The sequence below is a fragment of the Pleurodeles waltl genome, chromosome 11 (genome assembly GCF_031143425.1).
Source record: "Pleurodeles waltl isolate 20211129_DDA chromosome 11, aPleWal1.hap1.20221129, whole genome shotgun sequence".
Lineage (NCBI taxonomy): Eukaryota > Metazoa > Chordata > Amphibia > Caudata > Salamandridae > Pleurodeles > Pleurodeles waltl.
In genome coordinates, this window is record NC_090450.1 from 610,320,877 (window position 1) to 610,344,806 (window position 23,930).

Here is a 23,930-nt window from a genome sequence, read left to right on the forward strand (position 1 = left end):
GGCCAAAATCTACAGGTAGGCCCTTTCTAAAAAACACCTCTGTTTTCTGTCAAAAAATGGGATGTGTCCATGTTGTGTTTTGGGGCATTTCCTGTCGCGGGCGCTAGGCCTCCCCACACAAGTGAGGTATAATTTTTATCTGGAGACTTGGGGGAACGCTGGGTGGAAGGAAATTTGTGGCTCCTCTCAGATTCCAGAACTTTCTGTCACCGAAATGTGAGGAAAACCTGCTTTTTTAGCCAGATTTTGAGCTTTGCAAAGGATTCTGGGTAACAGAACCTGGTCAGAGCCCCACAAGTCACCCCATCTTGGATTCCCCTAGGTCTCTAGTTTTCAAAAATGCACAGGTTTTGTAGGATTCCCTAGGTGCCAGCTGAACTGAAGGCCAAAATTTACAGGTGGGCACTTTGCAAAAATCACCTCTGTTTTCTGTCAAAAAATGGTATGTGTCCATTTTGTGTTTTGGGGCATTTCCTGTCGCGGGCGCTAGGCCTACCTGCACAAGTGAGATATCATTTTTATCTGAAGACTGGGGGGAACGCTGGGTGGAAGGGAATTTGTGGCTCCTCTCAGATTCCAGAACTTTCTGTCACCGAAATATGAGGAAAACCTGTTTTTTTAGCCACATTTTGAGGTTTGTAAAGGATTCTGGGTAACAGAACCTTGTCAGAGCCCCACAAGTCAACCCATCTTGGATTCCCCTAGGATCTCTAGTTTTAAAAAATGCACAGGTTTGGTTGGTATCCCTGGTGCCAGCTGAGTTAGAGGCCAAAATCTACAGGTAGGCACTTTGCAAAAAACACCTCTGTTTTCTGTCAAGAAATGGGATGTGTCCACGTTGTGTTTTGGGGCATTTCCTGTCGCGGGCGCTAGGCCTCTCCACACAAGTGAGGTATATTTTTGATCTGCAGACTTGGGGGAACGCTGGGTGGAAGGAAATTTGTGGCTCCTCTCAGATTCCAGAACTTTCTGTCACCGAAATGTGAGGAAAACCTGTTTTTTTAACCAGATTTTGAGGTTTGCAAAGGATTCTGGGTAACAGAACCTGGTCAGAGCCCAACAAGTCACCCCATCTTGGATTCCCCTAGGTCTCTAGTTTTAAAAAATGCACAGGTTTGGTAGGTTTCCCTAGGTGCCAGCTGAACTAGAGGCCAAAATCTACAGGTGGGCACTTTGCAAAAAACACCTCTGTTTTCTGTCAAAAAACCTGAAGTGTCCAAGTTGTGTTTTGGGGCATTTCCTGTCGTGGGCGCTAGGCCTACCCACACAAGTGAGGTATCATTTTTATCTGAAGACTGGGGGGAACGCTGGGTGGAAGGAAATTTGTGGCTCCTCTCAGATTCCAGAACTTTCTGTCACCGAAATATGAGGAAAACCATTTTTTTAGCCACATTTTGAGGTTTGCAAAAGATTCTGGGTAACAGAACCTGGTCAGAGCCCCACAAGTCAACCCATCCTAGATTCCCCTAGGTCTCTAGTTTTAAAAAATTCACAGGTTCAGTAAGTTTCCCTAGGTGCCGGCTGAGCTAGAGGCCAAAATCTACAGGTAGGCACTTTGCAAAAAACACCTCTGTTTTCTGTCAAAAAATGGGATGTGTCCACGTTGTGTTTTGGGGTATTTCTGTCACGGGCGCTTGGCCTACCCACACAAGTGAGGTATCATTTTTATCTGAAGACTTGGGGTTACGCTGGGTGGAAGGAAATGTGTTGCTCCTCTCAGATTCCAGAACTTTCTGTCACTGAAATATGAGGAAAACCTGTTTTTTTTAGCCACATTTTGAGGTTTGCAAAGGATTCTGGGTAACAGAATCTGGTCAGAGCCCCACAAGTCACCCCATCTTGGATTCCCCTAGGTCTCTAGTTTTAAATAATGCACAGGTTTGGTAGGGGTGCCAGCTGAGTTAGAGGCCAAAATCTACAGGTAGGCCCTTTCTAAAAAACACCTCTGTTTTCTGTCAAAAAATGGGATGTGTCCATGTTGTGTTTTGGGGCATTTCCTGTCGCGGGCGCTAGGCCTCCCCACACAAGTGAGGTATAATTTTTATCTGGAGACTTGGGGGAACGCTGGGTGGAAGGAAATTTGTGGCTCCTCTCAGATTCCAGAACTTTCTGTCACCGAAATGTGAGGAAAACCTGCTTTTTTAGCCAGATTTTGAGCTTTGCAAAGGATTCTGGGTAACAGAACCTGGTCAGAGCCCCACAAGTCACCCCATCTTGGATTCCCCTAGGTCTCTAGTTTTCAAAAATGCGCAGGTTTTGTAGGATTCCCTAGGTGCCAGCTGAACTGAAGGCCAAAATTTACAGGTGGGCACTTTGCAAAAAACACCTCTGTTTTCTGTCAAAAAATAGTATGTGTCCATTTTGTGTTTTGGGGCATTTCCTGTCGCGGGCGCTAGGCCTACCTGCACAAGTGAGGTATCATTTTTATCTGAAGACTGGGGGGAACGCTGGGTGGAAGGGAATTTGTGGCTCCTCTCAGATTCCAGAACTTTCTGTCACCGAAATATGAGGAAAACCTGTTTTTTTAGCCACATTTTGAGGTTTGCAAAGGATTCTGGGTAACAGAACCTTGTCAGAGCCCCACAAGTCAACCCATCTTGGATTCCCCTAGGATCTCTAGTTTTAAAAAATGCACAGGTTTGGTAGGTATCCCTAGGTGCCAGCTGAGTTAGAGGCCAAAATCTACAAGTAGGCACTTTGCAAAAAACACCTCTGTTTTCTGTCAAGAAATGGGATGTGTCCACGTTGTGTTTTGGGGCATTTCCTGTCGCGGGCGCTAGGCCTCTCCACACAAGTGAGGTATATTTTTGATCTGCAGACTTGGGGGAACGCTGGGTGGAAGGAAATTTGTGGCTCCTCTCAGATTCCAGAACTTTCTGTCACCGAAATGTGAGGAAAACCTGTTTTTTTAACCAGATTTTGAGGTTTGCAAAGGATTCTGGGTAACAGAACCTGGTCAGAGCCCAACAAGTCACCCCATCTTGGATTCCCCTAGGTCTCTAGTTTTAAAAAATGCACAGGTTTGGTAGGTTTCCCTAGGTGCCAGCTGAACTAGAGGCCAAAATCTACAGGTGGGCACTTTGCAAAAAACACCTCTGTTTTCTGTCAAAAAACCTGAAGTGTCCAAGTTGTGTTTTGGGGCATTTCCTGTCGTGGGCGCTAGGCCTACCCACACAAGTGAGGTATCATTTTTATCTGAAGACTGGGGGGAACGCTGGGTGGAAGGAAATTTGTGGCTCCTCTCAGATTCCAGAACTTTCTGTCACCGAAATATGAGGAAACCCATTTTTTTAGCCACATTTTGAGGTTTGCAAAGGATTCTGGGTAACAGAACCTGGTCAGAGCCCCACAAGTCAACCCATCCTGGATTCCCCTAGGTCTCTAGTTTTAAAAAATTCACAGGTTCAGTAAGTTTCCCTAGGTGCCGGTTGAGCTAGAGGCCAAAATCTACAGGTAGGCACTTTGCAAAAAACACCTCTGTTTTCTGTCAAAAAGTGGGATGTGTCCACGTTGTGTTTTGGGGCATTTCCTATCACGGGCGCTAGTCCTACCCACAAAAGTGAGGTATCATTTTTATCGGGAGACTTGGGGGAACGCTGGGTGGAAGGAAATTTGTGTCTCCTCTCAGATTCCAGAACTTTCTGTCACCGAAATGTGATGAAAACCTGATTTTGTAGCCAAATTTTGAGGTTTGCAAAGGATTCAGGGTAACAGAACCTGGTCAGAGCCCCACAAGTCACCCCATCTTGGATTCCCCTAGGTTTATAGTTTAAAAAAATGCACAGGTTTGGTAGGTTTCCCTAGGTGCCAGCTGAGCTAGAGGCCAAAATCTACAGGTAGGCACTATGCAAAAAACACCTCTGTTTTCTGTCAAAAAATGGGATGTGTCCACGTTGTGTTTTGGGGTATTTCTGTCACGGGCGCTTGGCCTACCCACACAAGTGAGGTATCATTTTTATCTGAAGACTTGGGGTTACGCTGGGAGGAAGGAAATGTGTTGCTCCTCTCAGATTCCAGAACTTTCTGTCACCGAAATATAAGGAAAACCTGTTTTTTTTAGCCACATTTTGAGGTTTGCAAAGGATTCTGGGTAACAGAACCTGGTCAGAGCCCCACAAGTCACCCCATCTTGGATTCCCCTAGGTCTCTAGTTTTCAGAAATGCACAGGTTTGGTAGGTTTCCCTAGGTGCCAGCTGAGCTAGAGGCCAAAATCTACAGGTAGGCACTTTGCAAAAAACACCTCTGTTTTCTGTCAAAAAAATGGGATGTGTCCACGTTGAGTTTTGGGGCATTTCCTATCGCGGGCGCTCGGCCTACCTACACAAGTGAGGTATCATTTTTATCTGAAGACTTGGGGGAACGCTGGGTGGATTGAAATTTGTGTCTCCTCTCAGATTCCAGAACTTTCTGTCACCGAAATATGAGGAAAACCAGTTTTTTTAGCCACATTTTGAGGTTTGCAAAGGATTCTGGGTAACAGAACCTGGTCAGAGCCCCACAAGTCAACCCATCCTGGATTCCCCTAGGTCTCTAGTTTTCAAAAATGCACAGGTTTTGTAGGTTTCCCTAGGTGCCAGCTGAACTGAAGGCCAAAATTTACAGGTGGGCACTTTGCAAAAAACACCTCTGTTTTCTGTCAAAAAATGGGATGTGTCCACGTTGTGTTTTGGGGCATTTCCTGTCGCGGGCGCTAGGCCTACCTGCACAAGTGAGGTATCATTTTTATCGGGAGACTTGGGGTAACGCTGGGTGGAAGGAAATTTGTGTCTCCTCTCAGATTCCAGAACTTTCTGTCACCGAAATGTGAGGAAAACCTGATTTTTTAGCCAAATTTAGAGGTTTGCAAAGGATTCAGGGTAACAGAACCTGGTCAGAGCCCCACAAGTCACCCCATCTTGGATTCGCTTAGGTTTATAGTTTAAAAAAATGCACAGGTTTGGTAGGTTTCCCTAGGTGCCAGCTGAGCTAGAGGCCAAAATCTACAGGTAGGCACTTTGCAAAAAACACCTCTGTTTTCTGTCAAAAAATGGGATGTGTCCACGTTGTGTTTTGGGGCATTTCCTGTCGCGGGCGCTAGGCCTACCCACACAAGTGAGGTATCATTTTTATCTGAAGACTTGGGGGAGCACTGGGTGGAAGGAAATTTGTGGCTCCTCTCAGATTCCAGAACTTTCTGTCACCGAAATGTGAGGAAAACCTGTTTTTTTAAACAGATTTTGAGGTTTGCAAAGGATTCTGGGTAACAGAATCTGGTCAGAGCCCCACAAGTCACCCCATCTTGGATTCCCCTAGGTCTCTAGTTTTCAAAGATGCACAGGTTTGGTAGGTTTACCTAGGTGCCGGCTGAGCTAGAGGCCAAAATCTACAGGTAGGCACTTTGCAAAAAACACCTCTGTTTTCTGTCAAAAAATTGGATGTGTCCACGGTGTGTTTTGGGGCATTTCCTGTTGCGGGCGCTAGGCCTACCCACACGAGTGAGGTATCATTTTTATCGGGAAACTTGAATTGGGGGAATGCTGGGTGGAAGGAAATTTGTGGCTCCTCTCAGATTCCAGAACTTTCTGTCACCGAAATGTGAGGAAAACCTGCTTTTTTAGCCAGAGTTTGAGGTTTGCAAAGGATTCTGGGTAACAGAACCTGGTCAGAGCCCCACAAGTCACCCCATCTTGGATTCCCCTAGGTCTCTAGTTTTCAACAACTGCACAGGTTTGGTAGGTTTCCTTAGGTGCCAGCTGAACTAGAGGCCAAAATCTACAGGTGGGCACTTTGCAAAAAACACCTCTGTTTTCTGTCAAGAAATGGGATGTGTCCACGTTGTGTTTTGGGGCATTTCCTGTCGCGGGCGCTAGGCCTCTCCACACAAGTGAGGTATATTTTTGATCTGCAGACTTGGGGGAACGCTGGGTGGAAGGAAATTTGTGGCTCCTCTCAGATTCCAGAACTTTCTGTCACCGAAATGTGAGGAAAACCTTTTTTTTTAGCCATATTTTGAGGTTTGCAAAAGATTCTGGGTAACAGAACCTGGTCAGAGCCCCACAAGTCACCCCATCTTGGATTCCCCTAGGTCTCTAGTTTAAAAAAATGCACAGGTTTGGTAGGTTTCCCTAGGTGCCGGCTAAGCTAGAGGCCAAAATCTACAGGTAGGCACTTTGCAAAAAACACCTCTGTTTTCTGTAAAAAAATGGGATGTGTCCACGTTGTGTTTTGGGGTACTTGTGTCGCGGGCGCTAGGCCTACCCACACAAGTGAGGTATCATTTTTATCTGAAGACTTGAGGGAACGCTGGGTGGAAGGAAATGTGTTGCTCCTCTCAGATTCCAGAACTTTCTGTCACCGAAATATGAGGAAAACCTGTTTTATTTTGCCACATATTGAGGTTTGCAAAGGATTCTGGGTATCAGAACCTGGTCAGAGCCCCACAAGTCACCCCGTCCTGGAATCCCCTAGGTCTCTAGTTTTAAAAAATGCACAGGTTTGGTAGGTTTCCCTAGGTGCCAGCTGAGATAGAGGCCAAAATCTACAGGTAGGCACTTTGCAAAAAACACCTCTGTATTCTATCAAAAAATGGGATTTGTCCACGTTGTGTTTGGGGCATTTCCTGTCACGGGCGCTAGTCCTACCCACACAAGTGAGGTATCATTTTTATCTGAAGACTTGGGGGAACGCTGGGTGGAAGGCAATGTGTGGCTCCCTCAGATTCCAGAACTTTCTGTCACCGAAATATGAGGGAAACCTGTTTTTTTAGCCACATTTTGATGTTTGCAAAGGATTCAGGGTAACAGAACCTGGTCAGAGCCCCACAAGTCACCCCATCTTGGATTCCCCTAGGTCTCTAGTTTAAAAAAATGCACAGGTTTGGTAGGTTTCCCTAGGTGCCGGCTGAGCTAAAGGGCAAAATCTACAGGTAGGCACTTTGCAAAAAACACCTCTGTTTTCTGTCAAAAAATGTGATGTGACCACGTTGTGTTTTGGGGCATTTCTGTCACGGGCGCTAGGCCTACCCACACAAGTGAGGTATAATTTGTATCTGAAGCCTTGGAGGAACGCTTGGTGGAAGGAAATGTGTGGCTCCCTCAGATTCCAGAACTTTCTGTCACCGAAATATGAGGAAAACCTGTTTTATTAGCCACATTTTGAGGTTTGCAAAGGATTCTTGGTAACAGAACCTGGTCAGAGCTCCACAAGTCACCCCATCTTGGATTCCCCTAGGTCTCTAGTTTTCAAAGATGCACAGGTTTGGTAGGTTTCCATAGGTGCCGGCTGAGCTAGAGGTCAAAATCTACAGATAGGCACTTTGCAAAAAACACCTCTGTTTTCTGTCAAAAAATGGGATGTGTCCACGTTGTGTTTTGGGGCATTTCCTGTCGCGGGCGCTAGGCCTACCCACACAAGTGAGGTATCATTTTTATCTGAAGACTTGGGGGAGCACTGGGTGGAAGGAAATGTGTGGCTCCTCTCAGATTCCAGAACTTTCTGTCACCGAAATATGAGGAAAACCTGTTTTTTTAGCCACATTTTCAGGTTTGCAAAGGATTCTGGGTAACAGAACCTGGTCAGAGCCCCACAAGTCACCCCATCTTGGATTCCCCTAGGTCTCTAGTTTTCAAAGATGCACAGGTTTGGTAGGTTTACCTAGGTGCCGGCTGAGCTAGAGGCCAAAATCTACAGGTAGGCACTTTGCAAAAAACACCTCTGTTTTCTGTCAAAAAATGGGATGTGTCCACGGTGTGTTTTGGGGCATTTCCTGTTGCGGGCGCTAGGCCTACCCACACGAGTGAGGTATCATTTTTATCGGGAAACTTGACATGGGGGAATGCTGGGTGGAAGGAAATTTGTGGCTCCTCTCAGATTCCAGAACTTTCTGTCACCGAAATGTGAGGAAAACCTGTTTTTTTTAGCCACATTTTGAGGTTTGCAAAGGATTCTGGGTAACAGAACCTGGTCAGAGCCCCACAAGTCACCCCATCTTGGATTCCCCTAGGTCTCTAGTTTTAAATAATGCACAGGTTTGGTAGGGGTGCCAGCTGAGTTAGAGGCCAAAATCTACAGGTAGGCCCTTTCTAAAAAACACCTCTGTTTTCTGTCAAAAAATGGGATGTGTCCATGTTGTGTTTTGGGGCATTTCCTGTCGCGGGCGCTAGGCCTCCCCACACAAGTGAGGTATAATTTTTATCTGGAGACTTGGGGGAACGCTGGGTGGAAGGAAATTTGTGGCTCCTCTCAGATTCCAGAACTTTCTGTCACCGAAATGTGAGGAAAACCTGCTTTTTTAGCCAGATTTTGAGCTTTGCAAAGGATTCTGGGTAACAGAACCTGGTCAGAGCCCCACAAGTCACCCCATCTTGGATTCCCCTAGGTCTCTAGTTTTCAAAAATGCACAGGTTTTGTAGGATTCCCTAGGTGCCAGCTGAACTGAAGGCCAAAATTTACAGGTGGGCACTTTGCAAAAATCACCTCTGTTTTCTGTCAAAAAATGGTATGTGTCCATTTTGTGTTTTGGGGCATTTCCTGTCGCGGGCGCTAGGCCTACCTGCACAAGTGAGGTATCATTTTTATCTGAAGACTGGGGGGAACGCTGGGTGGAAAGGAATTTGTGGCTCCTCTCAGATTCCAGAACTTTCTGTCACCGAAATATGAGGAAAACCTGTTTTTTTAGCCACATTTTGAGGTTTGCAAAGGATTCTGGGTAACAGAACCTTGCCAGAGCCCCACAAGTCAACCCATCTTGGATTCCCCTAGGATCTCTAGTTTTAAAAAATGCACAGGTTTGGTTGGTATCCCTAGGTGCCAGCTGAGTTAGAGGCCAAAATCTAAAGGTAGGCACTTTGCAAAAAACACCTCTGTTTTCTGTCAAGAAATGGGATGTGTCCACGTTGTGTTTTGGGGCATTTCCTGTCGCGGGCGCTAGGCCTCTCCACACAAGTGAGGTATATTTTTGATCTGCAGACTAGGGGGAACGCTGGGTGGAAGGAAATTTGTGGCTCCTCTCAGATTCCAGAACTTTCTGTCACCGAAATGTGAGGAAAACCTGTTTTTTTAACCAGATTTTGAGGTTTGCAAAGGATTCTGGGTAACAGAACCTGGTCAGAGCCCAAGAAGTCACCCCATCTTGGATTCCCCTAGGTCTCTAGTTTTAAAAAATGCACAGGTTTGGTAGGTTTCCCTAGGTGCCAGCTGAACTAGAGGCCAAAATCTACAGGTGGGCACTTTGCAAAAAACACCTCTGTTTTCTGTCAAAAAACCTGAAGTGTCCAAGTTGTGTTTTGGGGCATTTCCTGTCGTGGGCGCTAGGCCTACCCACACAAGTGAGGTATCATTTTTATCTGAAGACTGGGGGGAACGCTGGGTGGAAGGAAATTTGTGGCTCCTCTCAGATTCCAGAACTTTCTGTCACCGAAATATGAGGAAAAACATTTTTTTAGCCACATTTTGAGGTTTGCAAAAGATTCTGGGTAACAGAACCTGGTCAGAGCCCCACAAGTCAACCCATCCTGGATTCCCCTAGGTCTCTAGTTTTAAAAAATTCACAGGTTCAGTAAGTTTCCCTAGGTGCCGGCTGAGCTAGAGGCCAAAATCTACAGGTAGGCACTTTGCAAAAAACACCTCTGTTTTCTGTCAAAAAGTGGGATGTGTCCACGTTGTGTTTTGGGGCATTTCCTATCACGGGCGCTAGTCCTACCCACAAAAGTGAGGTATCATTTTTATCGGGAGACTTGGGGGAACGCTGGGTGGAAGGAAATTTGTGTCTCCTCTCAGATTCCAGAACTTTCTGTCACCGAAATGTGATGAAAACCTGATTTTGTAGCCAAATTTTGAGGATTGCAAAGGATTCAGGGTAACAGAACCTGGTCAGAGCCCCACAAGTCACCCCATCTTGGATTCCCCTAGGTTTATAGTTTAAAAAAATGCACAGGTTTGTAGGTTTCCCTAGGTGCCAGCTGAGCTAGAGGCCAAAATCTACAGGTAGGCACTATGCAAAAAACACCTCTGTTTTCTGTCAAAAAATGGGATGTGTCCACGTTGTGTTTTGGGGTATTTCTGTCACGGGCGCTTGGCCTTCCCACACAAGTGAGGTATCATTTTTATCTGAAGACTTGGGGTTACGCTGGGAGGAAGGAAATGTGTTGCTCCTCTCAGATTCCAGAACTTTCTGTCACCGAAATATGAGGAAAACCTGTTTTTTTTAGCCTCATTTTGAGGTTTGCAAAGGATTCTGGGTAACAGAACCTGGTCAGAGCCCCACAAGTCACCCCATCTTGGATTCCCTTAGGTCTCTAGTTTTCAGAAATGCACAGGTTTGGTAGGTTTCCCTAGGTGCCAGCTGAGCTAGAGGCCAAAATCTACAGGTAGGCACTTTGCAAAAAACACCTCTGTTTTCTGTCAAAAAAAATGGGATGTGTCCACGTTGAGTTTTGGGGCATTTCCTATCGCGGGCGCTCGGCCTACCTACACAAGTGAGGTATCATTTTTATCTGAAGACTTGGGGGAACGCTGGGTGGATTGAAATTTGTGTCTCCTCTCAGATTCCAGAACTTTCTGTCACCGAAATATGAGGAAAACCAGTTTTTTTAGCCACATTTTGAGGTTTGCAAAGGATTCTGGGTAACAGAACCTGGTCAGAGCCCCACAAGTCAACCCATCCTGGATTCCCCTAGGTCTCTAGTTTTCAAAAATGCACAGGTTTTGTAGGTTTCCCTAGGTGCCAGCTGAACTGAAGGCCAAAATTTACAGGTGGGCACTTTGCAAAAAACACCTCTGTTTTCTGTCAAAAAATGGGATGTGTCCACGTTGTGTTTTGGGGCATTTCCTGTCGCGGGCGCTAGGCCTACCTGCACAAGTGAGGTATCATTTTTATCGGGAGACTTGGGGTAACGCTGGGTGGAAGGAAATTTGTGTCTCCTCTCAGATTCCAGAACTTTCTGTCACCGAAATGTGAGGAAAACCTGATTTTTTAGCCAAATTTAGAGGTTTGCAAAGGATTCAGGGTAACAGAACCTGGTCAGAGCCCCACAAGTCACCCCATCTTGGATTCGCCTAGGTTTATAGTTTAAAAAAATGCACAGGTTTGGTAGGTTTCCCTAGGTGCCAGCTGAGCTAGAGGCCAAAATCTACAGGTAGGCACTTTGCAAAAAACACCTCTGTTTTCTGTCAAAAAATGGGATGTGTCCACGTTGTGTTTTGGGGCATTTCCTGTCGCGGGCGCTAGGCCTACCCACACAAGTGAGGTATCATTTTTATCTGAAGACTTGGGGGAGCACTGGGTGGAAGGAAATTTGTGGCTCCTCTCAGATTCCAGAACTTTCTGTCACCGAAATGTGAGGAAAACCTGTTTTTTTAACCAGATTTTGAGGTTTGCAAAGGATTCTGGGTAACAGAATCTGGTCAGAGCCCCACAAGTCACCCCATCTTGGATTCCCCTAGGTCTCTAGTTTTCAAAGATGCACAGGTTTGGTAGGTTTACCTAGGTGCCGGCTGAGCTAGAGGCCAAAATCTACAGGTAGGCACTTTGCAAAAAACACCTCTGTTTTCTGTCAAAAAATTGGATGTGTCCACGGTGTGTTTTGGGGCATTTCCTGTTGCGGGCGCTAGGCCTACCCACACGAGTGAGGTATCATTTTTATCGGGAAACTTGAATTGGGGGAATGCTGGGTGGAAGGAAATTTGTGGCTCCTCTCAGATTCCAGAACTTTCTGTCACCGAAATGTGAGGAAAACCTGCTTTTTTAGCCAGAGTTTGAGGTTTGCAAAGGATTCTGGGTAACAGAACCTGGTCAGAGCCCCACAAGTCACCCCATCTTGGATTCCCCTAGGTCTCTAGTTTTCAACAACTGCACAGGTTTGGTAGGTTTCCCTAGGTGCCAGCTGAACTAGAGGCCAAAATCTACAGGTGGGCACTTTGCAAAAAACACCTCTGTTTTCTGTCAAGAAATGGGATGTGTCCACGTTGTGTTTTGGGGCATTTCCTGTCGCGGGCGCTAGGCCTCTCCACACAAGTGAGGTATATTTTTGATCTGCAGACTTGGGGGAACGCTGGGTGGAAGGAAATTTGTGGCTCCTCTCAGATTCCAGAACTTTCTGTCACCGAAATGTGAGGAAAACCTGTTTTTTTAACCAGATTTTGAGGTTTGCAAAGGATTCTGGGTAACAGAACCTGGTCAGAGCCCAACAAGTCACCCCATCTTGGATTCCCCTAGGTCTCTAGTTTTAAAAAATGCACAGGTTTGGTAGGTTTCCCTAGGTGCCAGCTGAACTAGAGGCCAAAATCTACAGGTGGGCACTTTGCAAAAAACACCTCTGTTTTCTGTCAAAAAACCTGAAGTGTCCAAGTTGTGTTTTGGGGCATTTCCTGTCGTGGGCGCTAGGCCTACCCACACAAGTGAGGTATCATTTTTATCTGAAGACTGGGGGGAACGCTGGGTGGAAGGAAATTTGTGGCTCCTCTCAGATTCCAGAACTTTCTGTCACCGAAATATGAGGAAACCCATTTTTTTAGCCACATTTTGAGGTTTGCAAAGGATTCTGGGTAACAGAACCTGGTCAGAGCCCCACAAGCCAACCCATCCTGGATTCCCCTAGGTCTCTAGTTTTAAAAAATTCACAGGTTCAGTAAGTTTCCCTAGGTGCCGGCTGAGCTAGAGGCCAAAATCTACAGGTAGGCACTTTGCAAAAAACACCTCTGTTTTCTGTCAAAAAGTGGGATGTGTCCACGTTGTGTTTTGGGGCATTTCCTATCACGGGCGCTAGTCCTACCCACAAAAGTGAGGTATAATTTTTATCGGGAGACTTGGGGGAACGCTGGGTGGAAGGAAATTTGTGTCTCCTCTCAGATTCCAGAACTTTCTGTCACCGAAATGTGATGAAAACCTGATTTTGTAGCCAAATTTTGAGGTTTGCAAAGGATTCAGGGTAACAGAACCTGGTCAGAGCCCCACAAGTCACCCCATCTTGGATTCCCCTAGGTTTATAGTTTAAAAAAATGCACAGGTTTGTAGGTTTCCCTAGGTGCCAGCTGAGCTAGAGGCCAAAATCTACAGGTAGGCACTTTGCAAAAAACACCTCTGTTTTCTGTCAAAAAATGGGATGTGTCCACGTTGTGTTTTGGGGCATTTCCTGTCGCGGGCGCTAGGCCTACCCACACAAGTGAGGTATCATTTTTATCTGAAGACTTGGGGGAGCACTGGGTGGAAGGAAATTTGTGGCTCCTCTCAGATTCCAGAACTTTCTGTCACCGAAATGTGAGGAAAACCTGTTTTTTTAACCAGATTTTGAGGTTTGCAAAGGATTCTGGGTAACAGAATCTGGTCAGAGCCCCACAAGTCACCCCATCTTGGATTCCCCTAGGTCTCTAGTTTTCAAAGATGCACAGGTTTGGTAGGTTTACCTAGGTGCCGGCTGAGCTAGAGGCCAAAATCTACAGGTAGGCACTTTGCAAAAAACACCTCTGTTTTCTGTCAAAAAATTGGATGTGTCCACGGTGTGTTTTGGGGCATTTCCTGTTGCGGGCGCTAGGCCTACCCACACGAGTGAGGTATCATTTTTATCGGGAAACTTGAATTGGGGGAATGCTGGGTGGAAGGAAATTTGTGGCTCCTCTCAGATTCCAGAACTTTCTGTCACCGAAATGTGAGGAAAACCTGCTTTTTTAGCCAGAGTTTGAGGTTTGCAAAGGATTCTGGGTAACAGAACCTGGTCAGAGCCCCACAAGTCACCCCATCTTGGATTCCCCTAGGTCTCTAGTTTTCAACAACTGCACAGGTTTGGTAGGTTTCCCTAGGTGCCAGCTGAACTAGAGGCCAAAATCTACAGGTGGGCACTTTGCAAAAAACACCTCTGTTTTCTGTCAAGAAATGGGATGTGTCCACGTTGTGTTTTGGGGCATTTCCTGTCGCGGGCGCTAGGCCTCTCCACACAAGTGAGGTATATTTTTGATCTGCAGACTTGGGGGAACGCTGGGTGGAAGGAAATTTGTGGCTCCTCTCAGATTCCAGAACTTTCTGTCACCGAAATGTGAGGAAAACCTGTTTTTTTAACCAGATTTTGAGGTTTGCAAAGGATTCTGGGTAACAGAACCTGGTCAGAGCCCAACAAGTCACCCCATCTTGGATTCCCCTAGGTCTCTAGTTTTAAAAAATGCACAGGTTTGGTAGGTTTCCCTAGGTGCCAGCTGAACTAGAGGCCAAAATCTACAGGTGGGCACTTTGCAAAAAACACCTCTGTTTTCTGTCAAAAAACCTGAAGTGTCCAAGTTGTGTTTTGGGGCATTTCCTGTCGTGGGCGCTAGGCCTACCCACACAAGTGAGGTATCATTTTTATCTGAAGACTGGGGGGAACGCTGGGTGGAAGGAAATTTGTGGCTCCTCTCAGATTCCAGAACTTTCTGTCACCGAAATATGAGGAAACCCATTTTTTTAGCCACATTTTGAGGTTTGCAAAGGATTCTGGGTAACAGAACCTGGTCAGAGCCCCACAAGCCAACCCATCCTGGATTCCCCTAGGTCTCTAGTTTTAAAAAATTCACAGGTTCAGTAAGTTTCCCTAGGTGCCGGCTGAGCTAGAGGCCAAAATCTACAGGTAGGCACTTTGCAAAAAACACCTCTGTTTTCTGTCAAAAAGTGGGATGTGTCCACGTTGTGTTTTGGGGCATTTCCTATCACGGGCGCTAGTCCTACCCACAAAAGTGAGGTATCATTTTTATCGGGAGACTTGGGGGAACGCTGGGTGGAAGGAAATTTGTGTCTCCTCTCAGATTCCAGAACTTTCTGTCACCGAAATGTGATGAAAACCTGATTTTGTAGCCAAATTTTGAGGTTTGCAAAGGATTCAGGGTAACAGAACCTGGTCAGAGCCCCACAAGTCACCCCATCTTGGATTCCCCTAGGTTTATAGTTTAAAAAAATGCACAGGTTTGTAGGTTTCCCTAGGTGCCAGCTGAGCTAGAGGCCAAAATCTACAGGTAGGCACTATGCAAAAAACACCTCTGTTTTCTGTCAAAAAATGGGATGTGTCCACGTTGTGTTTTGGGGTATTTCTGTCACGGGCGCTTGGCCTACCCACACAAGTGAGGTATCATTTTTATCTGAAGACTTGGGGTTACGCTGGGAGGAAGGAAATGTGTTGCTCCTCTCAGATTCCAGAACTTTCTGTCACCGAAATATGAGGAAAACCTGTTTTTTTTAGCCACATTTTGAGGTTTGCAAAGGATTCTGGGTAACAGAACCTGGTCAGAGCCCCACAAGTCACCCCATCTTGGATTCCCCTAGGTCTCTAGTTTTCAGAAATGCACAGGTTTGGTAGGTTTCCCTAGGTGCCAGCTGAGCTAGAGGCCAAAATCTACAGGTAGGCACTTTGCAAAAAACACCTCTGTTTTCTGTCAAAAAAATGGGATGTGTCCACGTTGAGTTTTGGGGCATTTCCTATCGCGGGCGCTCGGCCTACCTACACAAGTGAGGTATCATTTTTATCTGAAGACTTGGGGGAACGCTGGGTGGATTGAAATTTGTGTCTCCTCTCAGATTCCAGAACTTTCTGTCACCGAAATATGAGGAAAACCAGTTTTTTTAGCCACATTTTGAGGTTTGCAAAGGATTCTGGGTAACAGAACCTGGTCAGAGCCCCACAAGTCAACCCATCCTGGATTCCCCTAGGTCTCTAGTTTTCAAAAATGCACAGGTTTTGTAGGTTTCCCTAGGTGCCAGCTGAACTGAAGGCCAAAATTTACAGGTGGGCACTTTGCAAAAAACACCTCTGTTTTCTGTCAAAAAATGGGATGTGTCCACGTTGTGTTTTGGGGCATTTCCTGTCGCGGGCGCTAGGCCTACCTGCACAAGTGAGGTATAATTTTTATCGGGAGACTTGGGGTAACGCTGGGTGGAAGGAAATTTGTGTCTCCTCTCAGATTCCAGAACTTTCTGTCACCGAAATGTGAGGAAAACCTGATTTTTTAGCCAAATTTAGAGGTTTGCAAAGGATTCAGGGTAACAGAACCTGGTCAGAGCCCCACAAGTCACCCCATCTTGGATTCGCCTAGGTTTATAGTTTAAAAAAATGCACAGGTTTGGTAGGTTTCCCTAGGTGCCAGCTGAGCTAGAGGCCAAAATCTACAGGTAGGCACTTTGCAAAAAACACCTCTGTTTTCTGTCAAAAAATGGGATGTGTCCACGTTGTGTTTTGGGGCATTTCCTGTCGCGGGCGCTAGGCCTACCCACACAAGTGAGGTATCATTTTTATCTGAAGACTTGGGGGAGCACTGGGTGGAAGGAAATTTGTGGCTCCTCTCAGATTCCAGAACTTTCTGTCACCGAAATGTGAGGAAAACCTGTTTTTTTAACCAGATTTTGAGGTTTGCAAAGGATTCTGGGTAACAGAATCTGGTCAGAGCCCCACAAGTCACCCCATCTTGGATTCCCCTAGGTCTCTAGTTTTCAAAGATGCACAGGTTTGGTAGGTTTACCTAGGTGCCGGCTGAGCTAGAGGCCAAAATCTACAGGTAGGCACTTTGCAAAAAACACCTCTGTTTTCTGTCAAAAAATTGGATGTGTCCACGGTGTGTTTTGGGGCATTTCCTGTTGCGGGCGCTAGGCCTACCCACACGAGTGAGGTATCATTTTTATCGGGAAACTTGAATTGGGGGAATGCTGGGTGGAAGGAAATTTGTGGCTCCTCTCAGATTCCAGAACTTTCTGTCACCGAAATGTGAGGAAAACCTGCTTTTTTAGCCAGAGTTTGAGGTTTGCAAAGGATTCTGGGTAACAGAACCTGGTCAGAGCCCCACAAGTCACCCCATCTTGGATTCCCCTAGGTCTCTAGTTTTCAACAACTGCACAGGTTTGGTAGGTTTCCCTAGGTGCCAGCTGAACTAGAGGCCAAAATCTACAGGTGGGCACTTTGCAAAAAACACCTCTGTTTTCTGTCAAGAAATGGGATGTGTCCACGTTGTGTTTTGGGGCATTTCCTGTCGCGGGCGCTAGGCCTCTCCACACAAGTGAGGTATATTTTTGATCTGCAGACTTGGGGGAACGCTGGGTGGAAGGAAATTTGTGGCTCCTCTCAGATTCCAGAACTTTCTGTCACCGAAATGTGAGGAAAACCTGTTTTTTTAACCATATTTTGAGGTTTGCAAAGGATTCTGGGTAACAGAACCTGGTCAGAGCCCAACAAGTCACCCCATCTTGGATTCCCCTAGGTCTCTAGTTTTAAAAAATGCACAGGTTTGGTAGGTTTCCCTAGGTGCCAGCTGAACTAGAGGCCAAAATCTACAGGTGGGCACTTTGCAAAAAACACCTCTGTTTTCTGTCAAAAAACCTGAAGTGTCCAAGTTGTGTTTTGGGGCATTTCCTGTCGTGGGCGCTAGGCCTACCCACACAAGTGAGGTATCATTTTTATCTGAAGACTGGGGGGAACGCTGGGTGGAAGGAAATTTGTGGCTCCTCTCAGATTCCAGAACTTTCTGTCACCGAAATATGAGGAAACCCATTTTTTTAGCCACATTTTGAGGTTTGCAAAGGATTCTGGGTAACAGAACCTGGTCAGAGCCCCACAAGTCAACCCATCCTGGATTCCCCTAGGTCTCTAGTTTTAAAAAATTCACAGGTTCAGTCAGTTTCCCTAGGTGCCGGCTGAGCTAGAGGCCAAAATCTACAGGTAGGCACTTTGCAAAAAACACCTCTGTTTTCTGTCAAAAAGTGGGATGTGTCCACGTTGTGTTTTGGGGCATTTCCTATCACGGGCGCTAGTCCTACCCACAAAAGTGAGGTATCATTTTTATCGGGAGACTTGGGGGAACGCTGGGTGGAAGGAAATTTGTGTCTCCTCTCAGATTCCAGAACTTTCTGTCACCGAAATGTGATGAAAACCTGATTTTGTAGCCAAATTTTGAGGTTTGCAAAGGATTCAGGGTAACAGAACCTGGTCAGAGCCCCACAAGTTACCCCATCTTGGATTCCCCTAGGTTTATAGTTTAAAAAAATGCACAGGTTTGTAGGTTTCCCTAGGTGCCAGCTGAGCTAGAGGCCAAAATCTACAGGTAGGCACTATGCAAAAAACACCTCTGTTTTCTGTCAAAAAATGGGATGTGTCCACGTTGTGTTTTGGGGTATTTCTGTCACGGGCGCTTGGCCTACCCACACAAGTGAGGTATCATTTTTATCTGAAGACTTGGGGTTACGCTGGGAGGAAGGAAATGTGTTGCTCCTCTCAGATTCCAGAACTTTCTGTCACCGAAATATGAGGAAAACCTGTTTTTTTTAGCCACATTTTGAGGTTTGCAAAGGATTCTGGGTAACAGAACCTGGTCAGAGCCCCACAAGTCACCCCATCTTGGATTCCCCTAGGTCTCTAGTTTTCAGAAATGCACAGGTTTGGTAGGTTTCCCTAGGTGCCAGCTGAGCTAGAGGCCAAAATCTACAGGTAGGCACTTTGCAAAAAACACCTCTGTTTTCTGACAAAAAAATGGGATGTGTCCACGTTGAGTTTTGGGGCATTTCCTATCGCGGGCGCTCGGCCTACCTACACAAGTGAGGTATCATTTTTATCTGAAGACTTGGGGGAACGCTGGGTGGATTGAAATTTGTGTCTCCTCTCAGATTCCAGAACTTTCTGTCACCGAAATATGAGGAAAACCAGTTTTTATAGCCACATTTTGAGGTTTGCAAAGGATTCTGGGTAACAGAACCTGGTCAGAGCCCCACAAGTCAACCCATCCTGGATTCCCCTAGGTCTCTAGTTTTCAAAAATGCACAGGTTTTGTAGGTTTCCCTAGGTGCCAGCTGAACTGAAGGCCAAAATTTACAGGTGGGCACTTTGCAAAAAACACCTCTGTTTTCTGTCAAAAAATGGGATGTGTCCACGTTGTGTTTTGGGGCATTTCCTGTCGCGGGCGCTAGGCCTACCTGCACAAGTGAGGTATCATTTTTATCGGGAGACTTGGGGTAACGCTGGGTGGAAGGAAATTTGTGTCTCCTCTCAGATTCCAGAACTTTCTGTCACCGAAATGTGAGGAAAACCTGATTTTTTAGCCAAATTTAGAGGTTTGCAAAGGATTCAGGGTAACAGAACCTGGTCAGAGCCCCACAAGTCACCCCATCTTGGATTCGCCTAGGTTTATAGTTTAAAAAAATGCACAGGTTTGGTAGGTTTCCCTAGGTGCCAGCTGAGCTAGAGGCCAAAATCTACAGGTAGGCACTTTGCAAAAACCACCTCTGTTTTCTGTCAAAAAATGGGATGTGTCCACGTTGTGTTTTGGGGCATTTCCTGTCGCGGGCGCTAGGCCTACCCACACAAGTGAGGTATCATTTTTATCTGAAGACTTGGGGGAGCACTGGGTGGAAGGAAATTTGTGGCTCCTCTCAGATTCCAGAACTTTCTGTCACCGAAATGTGAGGAAAACCTGTTTTTTTAACCAGATTTTGAGGTTTGCAAAGGATTCTGGGTAACAGAATCTGGTCAGAGCCCCACAAGTCACCCCATCTTGGATTCCCCTAGGTCTCTAGTTTTCAAAGATGCACAGGTTTGGTAGGTTTACCTAGGTGCCGGCTGAGCTAGAGGCCAAAATCTACAGGTAGGCACTTTGCAAGAAACACCTCTGTTTTCTGTCAAAAAATTGGATGTGTCCACGGTGTGTTTTGGGGCATTTCCTGTTGCGGGCGCTAGGCCTACCCACACGAGTGAGGTATCATTTTTATCGGGAAACTTGAATTGGGGGAATGCTGGGTGGAAGGAAATTTGTGGCTCCTCTCAGATTCCAGAACTTTCTGTCACCGAAATGTGAGGAAAACCTGCTTTTTTAGCCAGAGTTTGAGGTTTGCAAAGGATTCTGGGTAACAGAACCTGGTCAGAGCCCCACAAGTCACCCCATCTTGGATTCCCCTAGGTCTCTAGTTTTCAACAACTGCACAGGTTTGGTAGGTTTCCCTAGGTGCCAGCTGAACTAGAGGCCAAAATCTACAGGTGGGCACTTTGCAAAAAACACCTCTGTTTTCTGTCAAAAAGTGGGATGTGTCCACGTTGTGTTTTGGGGCATTTCCTATCACGGGCGCTAGTCCTACCCACAAAACTGAGGTATCATTTTTATCGGGAGACTTGGGGGAACGCTGGGTGGAAGGAAATTTGTGTCTTCTCTCAGATTCCAGAACTTTCTGTCACCGAAATGTGAGGAAAACCTGATTTTTTAGCCAAATTTTGAGGTTTGCAAAGGATTCAGGGTAACAGAACCTGGTCAGAGCCCCACAAGTCACCCCATCTTGGATTCCCCTAGGTTTATAGTTTAAAAAAATGCACAGGTTTGGTAGGTTTCCCTAGGTGCCAGCTGAGCTAGAGGCCAAAATCTACAGGTAGGCACTTTGCAAAAAACACCTCTGTTTTCTGTCAAAAAATGGGATGTGTCCACGTTGTGTTTTGGGGTATTTCTGTCACGGGCGCTTGGCCTACCCACACAAGTGAGGTATCATTTTTATCTGAAGACTTGGGGTTCCGCTGGGTGGAAGGAAATGTGTTGCTCCTCTCAGATTCCAGAACTTTCTGTCACTGAAATATGAGGAAAATCTGTTTTTTTAGCCACATTTTGAGGTTTGCAAAGGATTCAGGGTAACAGAACCTGGTCAGAGCCCCACAAGTCACCCCATCTTGGATTCCCCATGGTCTCTAGTTTAAAAAAATGCACAGGTTTGGTAGGTTTCCTTAGGTGCCGGCTGAGCTAGAGGCCAAAATCTACAGGTAGGCACTTTGCAAAAAACACCTCTGTATTCTGTCAAAAAATGGGATGTGTCCACGTTGTGTTTTGGGGCATTTCCTATCGCGGGCGCTTGGCCTACCTACACAAGTGAGGTATCATTTTTATCTGAAGACTTGGGGGAACGCTGGGTCGATTGAAATTTGTGTCTCCTCTCAGATTCCAGAACTTTCTGTCACCGAAATATGAGGAAAACCAGTTTTTTTAGCCACATTTTGAGGTTTGCAAAGGATTCTGGGTAACAGAACTTGGTCAGAGCCCCACAAGTCAACCCATCTTGGATTCCCCTAGGATCTCTAGTTTTAAAAAATGCACAGGTTTTGTAGGTTTCCCTAGGTGCCAGCTGAACTGAAGGCCAAAATTTACAGGTGGGCACTTTGCAAAAAACACCTCTGTTTTCTGTCAAAAAATGGTATGTGTCCATTTTGTGTTTTGGGGCATTTCCTGTCGCGGGCGCTAGGCCTACCTGCACAAGTGAGGTATCATTTTTATCTGAAGACTGGGGGGAACGCTGGGTGGAAGGGAATTTGTGGCTCCTCTCAGATTCCAGAACTTTCTGTCACCGAAATATGAGGAAAACCTGTTTTTTTAGCCACATTTTGAGGTTTGCAAAGGATTCTGGGTAACAGAACCTGGTCAGAGCCCCACAAGTCAACCCATCTTGGATTCCCCTAGGATCTCTAGTTTTAAAAAATGCACAGGTTTGGTAGGTATCCCTAGGTGCCAGCTGAGTTAGAGGCCAAAATCTACAGGTAGGCACTTTGCAAAAAACACCTCTGTTTTCTGACAAGAAATGGGATGTGTCCACGTTGTGTTTTGGGGCATTTCCTGGCGCGGGCGCTAGGCCTCTCCACACAAGTGAGGTATATTTTTGATCTGCAGACTTGGGGGTACGCTGAGTGGAAGGAAATTTGTGGCTCCTCTCAGATTCCAGAACTTTCTGTCACCGAAATATGAGGAAAACCTGTTTTTTTAGCCACATTTTGAGGTTTGCAAAGGATTCTGGGTAACAGAACCTGGTCAGAGCCCCACAAGTCACCCCATCTTGGATTCCCCTAGGTCTCTAGTTTTCAAAGATGCACAGGTTTGGTAGGTTTACCTAGGTGCCGGCTGAGGTAGAGGCCAAAATCTACAGGTAGGCACTTTGCAAAAAACACCTCTGTTTTCTGTCAAAAAATGGGATGTGTCCACGGTGTGTTTTGGGGCATTTCCTGTTGCGGGCGCTAGGCCTACCCACACGAGTGAGGTATCATTTTTATCGGGAAACTTGAATTGGGGGAATGCTGGGTGGAAGGAAATTTGTGGCTCCTCTCAGATTCCAGAACTTTCTGTCACCGAAATGTGAGGAAAACCTGCTTTTTTAGCCAAATTTAGAGGTTTGCAAAGGATTCAGGGTAACAGAACCTGGTCAGAGCCCCACAAGTCACCCCATCTTGGATTCGCCTAGGTTTATAGTTTAAAAAAATGCACAGGTTTGGTAGGTTTCCCTAGGTGCCAGCTGAGCTAGAGGCCAAAATCTACAGGTAGGCACTTTGCAAAAAACACCTCTGTTTTCTGTCAAAAAATGGGATGTGTCCACGTTGTGTTTTGGGGCATTTCCTGTCGCGGGCGCTAGGCCTACCCACACAAGTGAGGTATCATTTTTATCTGAAGACTTGGGGGAGCACTGGGTGGAAGGAAATTTGCGGCTCCTCTCAGATTCCAGAACTTTCTGTCACCGAAATGTGAGGAAAACCTGTTTTTTTAACCAGATTTTGAGGTTTGCAAAGGATTCTGGGTAACAGAATCTGGTCAGAGCCCCACAAGTCACCCCATCTTGGATTCCCCTAGGTCTCTAGTTTTCAAAGATGCACAGGTTTGGTAGGTTTACCTAGGTGCCGGCTGAGCTAGAGGCCAAAATCTACAGGTAGGCCCTTTCTAAAAAACACCTCTGTTTTCTGTCAAAAAATGGGATGTGTCCATGTTGTGTTTTGGGGCATTTCCTGTCGCGGGCGCTAGGCCTCCCCACACAAGTGAGGTATAATTTTTATCTGGAGACTTGGGGGAACGCTGGGTGGAAGGAAATTTGTGGCTCCTCTCAGATTCCAGAACTTTCTGTCACCGAAATGTGAGGAAAACCTGCTTTTTTAGCCAGATTTTGAGCTTTGCAAAGGATTCTGGGTAACAGAACCTGGTCAGAGCCCCACAAGTCACCCCATCTTGGATTCCCCTAGGTCTCTAGTTTTCAAAAATGCAAAGGTTTTGTAGGTTTCCCTATGTCCCAGCTGAACTAGAGGCCAAAATCTACAGGTGGGCACTTTGCAAAAAACACCTCTGTTTTCTGTCAAAAAATGGTATGTGTCCATTTTGTGTTTTGGGGCATTTCCTGTCGCGGGCACTAGGCCTACCTGCACAAGTGAGGTATCATTTTTATCTGAAGACTGGGGGGAACGCTGGGTGGAAGGGAATTTGTGGCTCCTCTCAGATTCCAGAACTTTCTGTCACCGAAATATGAGGAAAACCTGTTTTTTTAGCCACATTTTGAGGTTTGCAAAGGATTCTGGGTAACAGAACCTGGTCAGAGCCCCACAAGTCAACCCATCTTGGATTCCCCTAGGTCTCTAGTTTTAAAAAATGCACAGGTTTGGTAGGTATCCTTAGCTGCCAGCTGAGTTAGAGGCCAAAATCTACAGGTAGGCACTTTGCAAAAAACACCTCTGTTTTCTGTCAAAAAATGGGATGTGTCCACGTTGTGTTTTGGGGCATTTCCTGTCGCGGGCGCTAGGCCTCTCCACACAAGTGAGGTATATTTTTGATCTGCAGACTTGGGGGAACGCTGGGTGGAAGGAAATTTGTGGCTCCTCTCAGATTCCAGAACTTTCTGTCACTGAAATATGAGGAAAACCAGTTTTTTTAGCCACATTTTGAGGTTTGCAAAGGATTCTGGGTAACAGAACCTGGTCAGAGCCCCACAAGTCACCCCATCCTGGATTCCCCTAGGTCTCTAGTTTTAAAAAATTCACAGGTTCAGTAGGTTTCCCTAGGTGCCGGCTGAGCTAGAGGCCAAAATCTACAGGTAGGCACTTTGCAAAAAACACCTCTGTTTTCTGTCAAAAAGTGGGATGTGTCCATGTTGTGTTTTGGGGCATTTCCTATCACGGGCGCTAGTCCTACCCACAAAAGTGAGGTATCATTTTTATCGGGAGTCTTGGGGGAACGCTGGGTG